Raw genomic sequence first — 12,657 nt, forward strand, 5'->3', positions numbered from 1 at the left:
TGCCTAAAGTCCATAGGTCACTGTTTCTGCTGGTCCCTAAGTTTCAGTAGTTGAGGATGCACACAACTGCCTCAGTGCTGACCCTGCTCTGAAGCTTGGCAGCCATGTCCCAGCATGATTCTCAAGATGGGTGTTGTCCTGCCTCTGCTGGTTGGGGCTTTCTCAAAGCATGCCCCACGCCTCACAAAAATGCCCCTGACTATTTCCCCAGGGGGTAGGGTACTCATGTGGGAGATGCCAGTTCAATTTTCTCCTCCCTCTGATTCAGGTCTGGCATTTGACAACAGATCTACTGCCTCTCAGGTGAATGCCCAAACCACTGCACTACGGAGTCCTTTTCACTGGCTCTGGCCCATGCCTAGTAATTAATTATTTCATACCCAGTGGAACAGCTACAAAAGGAGAGATGGAGAGCAGCCCCTCCCACATAAATATCCCATCGGCCCACGGTTAGGACACTCTCCTGTAAGGTGGGACACCCCTGTTCAAATCCCTCCTCCACCTCAGGTAGAGGGGGACTTGAACTGGGGTCTCCTAGAGCCTGGCTGAGCACCCTTAGTCAGGGGCTACATACTATAAGGGGCAAGCTGAGGCCCCGTCCTCTGCAGCTCACTGGTTTGTGTGGCTTGGTGTGTGCAAGAAACAACTTAAGCACTGACTCAAGGAGAGGGTTCCTGGCTGTGAATCCCAAACGAGGCTAGGTGCTGACCTCCCTGAGAGCCTGGACACCTGATTCCACTGGGTGGCTAGGCACCTGGGCGCTTCAGTGCCCAAGTTCCTTTGTGCATTTAGCTCTTAATGGCTTCCCAAAGGTCACCCAGGAAGTCTGGGCTGAACAGGGAACTAAGCCTTCATCTCCTGAGTCCCAGACCCAGGTCTTCAGCACAAGCTTTAGCACTAGCAGATTCCACTGTAGGACCGGGACAAAGAAACCTCCCAAACAAGAAGCATTAAGGAGACTAAACCAGGTGCCATATAGTGGAACCAGCTGCCCAGAGTTGCAGGGTTCCATGCATTTCCTGGGCCACGGGTATGCATATGCAAAGGGTTATAATGAAGGGGGGTTTGGGTGCATTATGACTTGTTTACAGCTGAACTCAGTGTGCTTCTAATTCTGAAAAACAAAAGAGAAGAATGTATATTGTTAGAATGTCTTTGTTTGGGTAAAGCAGGAGATGGTTTGCTTATGAAAAAAATTAGTTGTTTGCTTTATATTTTTAAATGTTTTATTGCATTGTTAATGGATTCCATTATGTTTTGCTTCTTTTTAAATGTGGACTTTTTCTTCCCTCTCTTCCATGTTGTGGACCTTGTGGGAGAAGCAAAAGCATTGTCAGCCCCTGGCAACATTAACTGAAGAACATGCCATAGAACTTGCAAAGCCTATCACGGAGTCTCCTTTAGCACCACGAGGCCACAGCGCTCTTCCAGGACTGCAGCACCCTTAGGCGTACTTTGATTTTTGTGCTACAGCTAAAGCAGAAGACCAAAGGTCAGAATTTGCAGAAAAAAAATTGATCTCCTGTCAAAGACAGAAGAAGAGAGTTCCTTTATTTCAAAAATTATGTTGGCAAGCAAAAGCAAATGAAGAATAAAAATGCACAGATCGGAATATCCTCCCAGAGCACATTAACACCCATCGGAGTGTTTCACTTACAGCAGTTACCCCAAGAGCCATAAACACGAATGGGTTTGCTGGCCTAACAACAGTACCCCAAATTGAAGAGACAGCTTCCAGAGGGCAAGGCAAAGGTCTGTATCAGCAGATTTCGGCAGTCGAGACAGAACAGATCTAAGGAGCCCTTTGAATCTGAACACAAGGCACCGAGCAGACAGGCACTCTAAAATCACTGCCAGCAGGGGGAGATGGACAGGGAGTTCCGAAAGTGGGAAATTGGGAAATAGCAGCCTAAAAGGATCAGAAGGAACAATAGCAATATCTGGCCAAGTTACACTTTGTAAAGGAATCCTAGCAATTAAAAAAAAACAAAAAAACCCTAGAAAGAGTCCGAGTTATGCAGTAAGATTATTGTAAACAACCAGTCACAAGCAGATGATATCAAAATAGTTGGACAAGATCTATTTTCCATAAACCCAAGCTGATTGGCATTACTTATATTACTTTCCTTTAATTCGCTGTGGAATCGAGTCTGTATCAGCTGTTCCATTGTTTTGCCCAAGATTAACATCAGGCTGACAGACCTATACATTTTCCAGGTCATACATATACCCTTTTTGAGTATTGACACAACATTAGCTTTCTTCCAGTCCTCTGGAACTAGTGTGCCAAAAATATTGACTAATCAACATTAATAGTCCAGCTAGATCTTTGGCCAGCTGTTTTAAAACTCCTGGATGCAAATTATTCAGACCTATTGATTTTAAAATGTCCACCTTTAGTAGCTGCTGTTGAACATTCTCTTTAGTTACTATTGGAATGGAAAGAATTTCATCATCATCATCATCATCATCATCTGATGACTACATTAACTGGCTTGTTCCTCAAATACAAAACACAAATATTTATTTAACACTTTTGCCTTTTTTGCATAATTATTTCTAATTCTACCATTTCCATCCAGTAATGGATCAGTATCATTATTAGGATTATTTCTGTTCCTAACATACTTAAAAGCCCTTTATTGTCCTTATCTCTGCTGTCCAGAGATGTCTTCTTCTGTGCATTTGCTTCTCTTATCAGTTTTCTACACTTCTTAGCTTTACTTTAAATTCAGTATTATCACCTACCCTTTTCTTCCAATTATTTTATTTTATTTCATTTGATTTTTCATAGCTGCTTTCACTTCCCCTTTAAGCCAGGTTGGTAACCGGTGTAGCATTCTCTCCATGATTGGTTTAGGGGATCTAGTAAAATGCTTACACAGGTCTCAATTATCATGAACATTTTTCAGTTTAAATTCTTCCTCCCCACTGATCTGCAGAACCTCCCAGAGGTTCTGCAAAAGGGGCAATTTACCGCAGGCCCCCACTTTGAAAGGGCCCCCAGAATGACAGAGAGTCTCAGCTGAATTTGATTCAGAGGCATTGCAACCAACACTGTGACCTGGGTTCCCTTTAAGTTGCACACGTGCAGCAATGCACTAAGTACTATGAATCTCATGTGTCTGGGAGAAGCACCTGGGTCCTGCTAGGCCTGCGGGAACCAGCAGCTGCTCCTCCCAGCGCCGTGAGCCAGTAAGAAAAGGCGTAGCAGGCAGGGAGCACTACTGCTAGCAGCCAGCACCCTAAGCCTACTCCATCTACCGAACCCCAGAGCACCTCCTCTAGGCACCGTGGGAAGACTCAAGTCCGCACAGAGGAGTAAGGAGTGCACTGGCGTGGCGCAGGAGAGGCTTCTTTTCAGAGGGAGCCCAGCTGGCACCCGGGTCCCACTTTGCCTGCCAGGCCCTCCTGCTGGAACCCGGGGCAGTTCCTCTGGATGCAGGGGACTGGCAGGAAGCCTCAAGCCAGCAGGGAGGAGTAGGTATTTAGGTAGGGCAGGGGAGACAAGTCCAGTTGTTCTTGTCTGACCTGGGAGGGAGATGCAGTTCAGGGGGAGCACTGGGCTGGAGGAGCCTATGCTGCTACTGCTGGGGAAGGGGTGCCCAGTCCCTGCACGCCTCACTACTCTGTTTTCCATGGGAAACTCCCTCCCAGGGACACCCATGGCAGGGATGGGAGGAGAGAGAGGGGAGCAGGGCTGGATATGGGGCACAGATGGAGGGGAGCAGTTGGACATTAGAAAATGTCTACCGAGAATGTGGCATAATCAGTCTCCTGTATAGTAAATAACCAGAGAAATTAGAATTGTGTTCATAAACTTGGTGAAAAGAGGAGTGAGGGTCAGTGGCAGCTAAGTATTCCTCAGAAGGCTAGGTCGAATTTTGCACTGTGTTCTTACCTCAAGTTTGCTAAAAGCTTTCTCCTGTCATTTAACTCCTCCGTGGGACTCTCCATAAACCTCATTATTACCTGTCTGACAGGAAGATCCTTGGAATACTGTGCTGAAAATATATCTTCGCCTGTCTCTTTTCTGACAGCTGTAGCTTTGTGCTGCCTGACATGTAGTCACTTCCAAACATCAAATCTTCAACTCGTTGAACGGGAGAGTCTTTGTGGAAGTATTTTGAACTGTGTTTAAGCAACACGGCCAGGGAGGGCTTTTTAAATCAGACTTGGTCCATGGCCTAAGGAAAATCTTCCACAAAGAACCCTTCCTCTCTTGGAAAACCATGAGGTCATTGGAATAGCCCCCATAGTGGCATCTTTGGTGTTCAGTCAGAGTCTCCTGTGGAAAGCTTTAGCTTGCTTTAATGCTTGTACAGACTTGCCTCATCTGCTTTGAGAAAAACTGGAATCTGCCACTTGGGGAATGGTTCATGGTGTATATTGCAGATCAGCAAACCACTTCCTCGTGCCTTTGTCCTGTCTTCTAAAGTGAAGCTCTACACTCAATAGAATATCAAGTGTATGATTGATTCGTGTTCTGGCGGCTGCTGGATCAGGACTTCCTTGTGTTATGTGCTCTACACCGATCTTATTAAATGTAACCTTAAATGGAAAGGGGTAAACAGTGAGGTGGCAAAGTTTGCAGATGATAATAAACTACTCAAGATAGTTAAGACCAAAGCAGATTGTGAAGAACTTCAAAAAGATCTCACAAAACTAAGTGATTGGGCAACAAAATGGCAAATGAAATTTAATGTGGATAAATGTAAAGTAATGCACATTGGAAAAAATAACCCCAACTATACATACAACATGATGGGGGCTAATTTAGCTACAACGAGTCAGGAAAAAGATCTTGGAGCTATCGTGGATAGTTCTCTGAAGATGTCCACGCAGTGTGCAGAGGCGGTCAAAAAAGCAAACAGGATGTTAGGAATCATTAAAAAGGGGATAGAGAATAAGACTGAGAATATATTATTGCCCTTATATAAATCCATGGTACGCCCACATCTCGAATACTGTGTACAGATGTGGTCTCCTCACCTCAAAAAAGATTTTCTAGCACTAGAAAAGGTTCAGAAAAGAGCAACTAAAATGATTAGGGGTTTAGAGAAGGTCCCATATGAGGATAGATTAAAGAGGCTAGGACTCTTCAGTTTGGAAAAGAGAAGACTAAGAGGGGATATGATAGAGGTATATAAAATCATGAGTGATGTTGAGAAAGTGGATAAGGAAAAGTTATTTACTTATTCCCATAATACAAGAACTAGGGGTCACCAAATGAAATTAATAGGCAGCAGGTTTAAAACAAATAAAAGGAAGTTCTTCTTCACGCAGCGCACAGTCAACTTGTGGAACTCCTTACCTGAGGAGGTTGTGAAGGCTAGGACTATAACAATGTTTAAAAGGGGACTGGATAAATTCATGGTGGCTAAGTCCATAAATGGCTATTAGCCAGGATGGGTAAGAATGGTGTCCCTAGCCTCTGTTCGTCAGAGGATGGAGATGGATGGCAGGAGAGAGATCATTTGATCATTGCCTGTTAGGTTCACTCCCTCAGGGACACCTGGCATTGGCCACTGTCGGTAGACAGATACTGGGCTAGATGGACCTTTGGTCTGACCCGGTACGGCCTTTCTTATGTTCTTATGTTCTTATGGCTCATAAATAGCTATCATATTCTGTTTTAAAGATGGAAGTTTTGATAATGGACAGCATTTCCCTCCTAGGTTACTGAGCTTTTTGAAGCACTAGTCCTTTAATGACTACCACGGAACATGCTTCTTCTGCATTCCATTTTAACTATAAGAAATATAAATTCTACTTCATTTATGTTCTGTATTGAATAAAATCTGAGCTGAAAAGACAGATGAAGTAACAAAACTGTTTTACTTTTTGAACAGACCCTAGGCTAGTAAAGAAATGCCTGAGAACATTGATATGTGTCAGTATTAGCTAAATGAAAGCAAAAGCAAATACAACTTGAAAAGGAAGCAAACTTAGAGGACCCTGACTGGGAAGAGAAGAAGACACCAAAAGACGCTTGTCACAATCCAGGAAATTCAGGAGGATCTCACAAGGAAGAAATTCTTGTTTGAAATAATGAAAACAAAGATATTGGTCCTGGATTCACATTGGATAAGAAATTGTAGAGTGAAACTAGTGATCAACAACTGCCCAGCTGTGACCCAGCACCATGAAGACAGCTAACAAGCACAGATAGAGATTTGATTATATTGAATGGGGTTTCTAAGAATTTAGCCATTTTCCATGAGATTCCTGTGCCTGCGCTTTTCCAGTAAACACCCTTTTCAAGGCCTGGCCCAATGGAGGAAAGGTGTCCAGAGACTGGAGTGAAGAGAGTCAATCGGCTCAAGGACTGTTCTGTTTTTCTTGTTGTCTTTTTGATGATACAGTGAACACGAGTAAAATGTATCAATGCTTGGCTGCTCTGATGCAGGACTCAGAAATAACTGGAAGAAGCTCTATGATCAGGTAAAAAGCCACTTCTCACTCTACTTTGACTGGAAAAATTTGGAAAAAAGTTTGAAGAAACATACTAAAATTGATGATGCTCTTCAAAAACAAATTGAGGCAGAAACAGTAAAATGGTGCAACATTCTTAGCTATCACATTGTTTTTAGCTGAATGGAATCTTTCATTTTGTGGACCCAATCATGAAACAGGGGACCACAAAAATGACCTTTTCCTAGGGATTTTAGAATTGCTTAGTTGGCACAACAGAGTCTTAGACTTAAATGAAGTAAAAATGCATCAGGATCAGCAGACTCACATGCAAGTGAATTATCTTTCCTGGAGGTCTCACAGTGAGTTCCTAGAAGAGTGTGGAAAACTAGTCCTGAATGCTGTTATCCAGAAGGTAGGAAAGGCAGTCTACTATGGTATTGTTGTTGACAGAATGCCTGATACTTTTCCTATGGAGCAAATTACTTTCATTTTGTATTATGCTTAACAAAATCAAGATAAAGTTTTGGAAATTTAAGAATGCTTTTTGATGTTTGAGGATTGGAAGAAGAAATAAAAGGATAGTATAGAAAATCTTCCCAATATTTAGTTGCATATTATGTTGCAGAACCACGGCCACCGGGAGCTGCAAGCAGCCATGCAAATGTAAACAAACGGTTGGCAGTCCACCACTGGTCCATGTCATGCCAGGCCCTGCTTGAAGCACAGGATGGGGGTAGCATTTGTGCCACAATGACAATAAGTTTCTATTTAGCAGCAGCATATAGACTGAAATTTCAGGCAAGAGGTCCAGGAATTGAGACACACTCAGTGAAGGCATCTGCCCCATGCTGACCTGTGGTCAGAAACTCAAACAGAGAGTGTGCAGACTATTCAGAAAGCAACAGAGTACGGTGTTAGGCTAAATACCATGATATAAACTGGTGACACACAATCAGCATGGCCATTACACTCAGTTTTGAGCACTCCACTAGGAAGAGGTAACAGAGGAACTAGGAGGCCTTGAGGGAATTCCAGAGAAGGGGAGAGTGCTCAGTTTAGCAAGGAGACACAAAGGAGAGATTTAAATAACAAACAGCATGGAGCATTCCCTACGTGCCCTCTCTGGCAAAACCAACCACCACCACCCTGGAACATCTAATTGAATGATAAGTCAACAAATCCAAAGAGAGCTCAAAGAGAATACATTTTAATTCACTATATTATGAGTTTGCTGGATTAATTGGCATAAGATATTACTGAGAAAATATTTTAGGAGGATTCAAAGCAGTAACAGCCATTTACATGAATAAGAAGGGTGTCTTCTACAGTTACAGGAGTTAGCGCATTTATATGGAGCAGCAGGCACCTGCTTCAGGTCACAAGAGAATCACTGACTGGCTGGGGAACAGGAAGAAGTTGCCCCCAGTGTCTTGTTCTTGCAAAATTGCCTGTGGCACAAATGGTTTCATGCCTTGTTCTGAGACGCTGGGCACTAGCTGCATTCACAGGATATTGCAAGAGGAGATGGCTTGTCACTCATTAAAGTGCACAGGAGAATGTGGAATGGTTTTGGCCTCTACAGAATACGTAATCTAAAATGAAAATGACCAGTTCTATAAAGTTTGTCTTAAGGCCCCAATCTATCAACAAGACTCACCTGCAATTCCTGGGGCCACACACAGCCCTAAACATGGGATTAAATTCCCACCACTTCTTTATTAACAGCTTGGGCCATCAACGTTAATGGAAGTTTTGCTATTGGACTTGACTTGGGGTCCCAGTCCTGTTCCGATTAACATTAGTCATGGAACTCAATCCTGATCGTACCTTTACTGTCACCTCTTGGCCCCACATCATGCTCCTCCACTTTAGGTTGGACATTAGGAAAAAGTTCCTAACTGTCAGGGTGGTTAAACACTGGAATAAATTGCCTAGGGAGGTTGTGGAATCTCCATCTCTGGAGATATTTAAGAGTAGGTTAGATAAATGTCTATCAGGGATGGTCTAATCAGTATTTGGTCCTGCCATGAGGGCAGGGGACTGGACTCGATGACCTCTCGAGGTCCCTTCCAGTCCTAGAGTCTATGAATAAAGATGAGCTCATCTGCTCTGCTGTGCTCAGAGAGGCAGTGATGTCTAGGGCACCAGTTGAGTCAGAAGACCTGGGTTCTATTCCTAGCTGTTCACCAGCCTGCTGTGCAAGCGCTTGGGCATGACAGACCACCTTGCTGTGCTTCTAGTTCCCCAACCAGCCTTTTCCAGTCAGAAATGTTTACATGGTAAGCTCTCTAGGGCGAGGACTCTTTCTTACTAGAGTCTGCACAGCGCCTCCCACAATGGGACTTCACCTCAGCTGAGGCCTCTGGATACTCTGTCATGTAATCAATGGGAATGACAACATGTCTACTTATGCTACTGCAGTCACGCCTTCGGCACCTGCTCTTGCCATCTGGTACCAGATGACAGAACAAGGATCAATGGTCTCAAGTTGCAGTGGAGGAGGTCTAGGCTGGAGAGTAGGAAACACTATTTCACTAGGAGGGTGGTGATGCACTGGAATGGGTTCCCTAGGGAGGTGGTGGAATCCCCTTCCTTAGAGGTTTTTAAGGTCAGGCCTGACAAAGCCCTGGCTGGAATGATTTAGTTGGGGATTGGTCCTGCTTTGAGCAGGGGGTTGGACTAGATACCTCCTGAGGTTCCTTCCAGCCCTGATATTCTATGATTCTATGATCTGTAATATTTACATGTTGGCAACATACTGTGATGTAGTAATAAACTCACAACTTTAGAGTTGTCACTGCCTTTAACTGCATACACAAATAAACACGGGGAAGTAATCTTCAAAATGACTTTTTGTTTTGAAATTTCCTTCAGTTTTATAACAAAGAACACAAAATTGTTTAGCAAATGCCTTAAATGGAAACATTTTGTTTGTCCCAAAATTAATTTTTATTTTATTTTATTTTATTTTCTGGAATTGGCTGCAAATTGAAAATCCATTATCCAGTGTAAACTCCAGCTCCAGTGTACTGACATTTCGAGTCAGCTAACAATAGTTTAATATGTATCAAAACTAAAAGATTGGAGCTATTCCTCCACCACCTCACTTAGCCACTCTTTACTCTCCCACCACAAATACCAGCACTCTTGAGTTTTGTAAAACTGAATTAAGTTGCCGTAAAGCTTTTCAGAAGGCAGGAAGTGTTGAACCATTTAAAATCTAATCCCTGTTTTTGAACAGTCCTTTTATTTGCATAGGCCTTGAGATTCATGAAGTCCAATCAACCAGCCTTTTCATTTGATTTAAGATGCTGTTTTTCAGCATTGCAAGGTAGGTGCAGACAATTCAAAGAGGACTCAAGGTGGTATGAAGAATTATATTCCCATACTGGCTGTCAATAAGATGTTTTTGGTAGAGCTGATCAAACCATGAAGAACTTTGATATTTACAAAAAATAGTATGTATTTACTCACAGATAAAGCTGAAAAAAAAAGATATAAAGAATCTATTCAGATTCACTTTATCTTCTTATTCCCAGACTGATTTGATTGTCAAAATCTACACAACCATACACACAAAAAAGTGTATTCAACTTTGGAGCAGACACAGCTAACAAACAGCAGGATCACAGCACCACCAAGTGGCAGGCTCTGAGTTACAGCTGGAGGTGCAGGCTCTATCTATTACAGCCATGGGTACTGACTTCATGCCACCAGCTCCTAAAGGCAATGATATGCAAACCAACAGGGACTTTGAACTTTCCCATTTGTTACACTTTCTTTCAGAAATAACCTTGTGGTGAACCTATCTGAAAATTAAAATGTTCAAAATCAGTTAAGATATGTAAGGCTAATCGTCAAAAAAATGGGCTTTGTAGAACATTAGCCTGCAGTCCAAGACACGTAAATTCTCTACTTGAATAGTTTATAAAGGACATTTTATGGTACAAGTGTTTTCTTTACTATAAAAGGAGACATAGGGTAAAATCTTCTAAAGCCACTTTTCCAAGAAGTCCCATATTATTAGTGTTTATTGTTTGTATTGTTGTAGCACCGAGGAGCGCTAGTCATGGACCAGGACTGTACAAACACATTGATTTGTCACTGGGAGGCAGGCACTTTATGCAAATTTTGGAGGTGACAGTTACAATATCTGAATAAATCATCATAATACTGAAGGCCCCGATTCTGTCACTGTTAACATGGCTGAACAAGGCCCCGGTGAGAAGGGTACCGCAAACATATGGGTATAATTCATTAAGCCATACATGATACATCATCCTTTATACAATACCTATCACTCACTAAGCCTACAGCAAACATCTGAACTGCAGCTGCAAAGTATGAAAGAGTTTTCAGATCATTCCAGGCATTCCCCACCCTGCTCTAAAGCACTGCTTCATTATCATGTGGCTCAAATGGATTGTACCATTGGCAAGGTACAAACATTGGAACATTTAACTTGTTAAATTCTTTATAGCATTTAATCAACATTGCCCTCCAAACCATGTGCAAGTGAGGCACAGGCACTAAAAATATGTAAAGAAACAAAAAATATTTAGCACCAAAAAGGAATGTGGAGGCTTTCGTTGCAGTACAAGCATCTTACTTCTTAGGTAGCTACTGATTACAAAGCTGAATGTGCATTGACCCATGGAGTTACAGGCAGGAGGAAAAAACAAATCAAAGCTGACAACTGTGAATATGCAGTACAGCTGTAGCCATGTCAGCCCCAGGATGTCAGAGACAAGATGGGGGAGGGAATATCTTTTATTGGACCAACTTCTGTTGGTGAGAGAGACCAGCTTTCAAGCCAGACCTGAGGAAGAGCTCTGTGTGGCTCGAAAGCTCGTCTCTCTCACCATCAGAATCTGGTCCAGTAAAAGATATTCCCTCACCTGCCTTGTCTCTAACTCTGAATGTCATTTGTCCACACTGAATAGCACAGATTCATTTACTCAAAACATTTAAAAGCCAATGGAAGTGACCCAAGTAATCAATTGCAGAATATAAACAATAGCATCGTCTTGAACTCACGGCAGCCCAGACATCTATATATTTATTTTAACCCTTGACCTAGGTGTCTAATTAGGCTTCTAAATCAGTGAACTCACTTTTTAGCACCCACCAGCTCCCACTAAATCGCTGGAGGCTTCAGAGCTCTCAGCAGCTCTGAAAATCGGGTCACTAAGGAACTAGATTTACAAAGGGGACTTAGTTGCCTAGAATGGCAGTTAGGTACCTAAGTCCAATACTGAGGCATCACTGGCATTCACAAAACTCTGGCTCAGCCACTGCCAGGCCTTGGAAACACCGTGTGATGTTCCTAGGCACCTAAGTTAACCCGGTAAAGTTCACTAGCCCCCCACGTTTCTGCCGCTGGCCATGCAGCCATCTAAATTCTGATCCTGCCAAGCCGCTCAGAGCCTAACTCAAACCTAAGCCCTATCTCACCGGGGGGACCCGAGCCGGTGGGTGTGCACAGAACTGAGCTAAGAGCATTCCTAGCAGATCGGGGGCTGCACAGGCAGCCGTGGTGGTCCCTTTATACCCAATCATATCATAGTTAGCGCACTCACCCTGATGGTGGGAGACCAGGGTTCCAATCCCATATGGCCTGATTCAGAGCAGTCCTCGTGGATCCCAGTGAGTGCCCTAAGCATGGGGCATAGGGTGTTCTGGAGTCAGGGGCTCTCAGTCTCTTCTGTTGAAGCTGTTCCACCATGTGTAAATACTTCCAGCATTCACTGAGCCAGAGAGAGCAAGACTGACTCTGTAGCCCAGGGCTCAGTGCACTCACCCACTCCAAGGCACAAGTGTTAATACACAGTGGAACAGCTTCAGCAGAAGAGAGTCTGACCCCCGTGTACACTGGTGAGATGAGAGGTCAGTGCCCTTGTCGTGGCCCTGTGCCTCCTTTGGATGACGGAGGAGATAACAAGACTTGCTTTTGGAAATGGCACTAATTTAATGATGGGCTTTGGTGGGTGTTACGGGTTAGCTGGTTTTGTTGCACCACCCCTGGCCACGTGTAGTCTGTCCAACGGTGTCATGCTCTGAGCGCAGCTGAAGAAAGGTGTTTCTGTTTCGGTAGTCCCAGAGCCCCCCTTTGGCACATCGACTTCTTCTACTTCCACATTGCAAGATCTCCTGAGAGGCTTCCCAGAACACTCTGGAACTCCCGAGTGTATTATCGCAAACTCTGCTGTGCCCTCTCCAGGAAGGGAGCAAGGACCAGGG

This window comes from Mauremys reevesii, linkage group 4 (genome assembly GCF_016161935.1).
Source record: "Mauremys reevesii isolate NIE-2019 linkage group 4, ASM1616193v1, whole genome shotgun sequence".
Lineage (NCBI taxonomy): Eukaryota > Metazoa > Chordata > Testudines > Geoemydidae > Mauremys > Mauremys reevesii.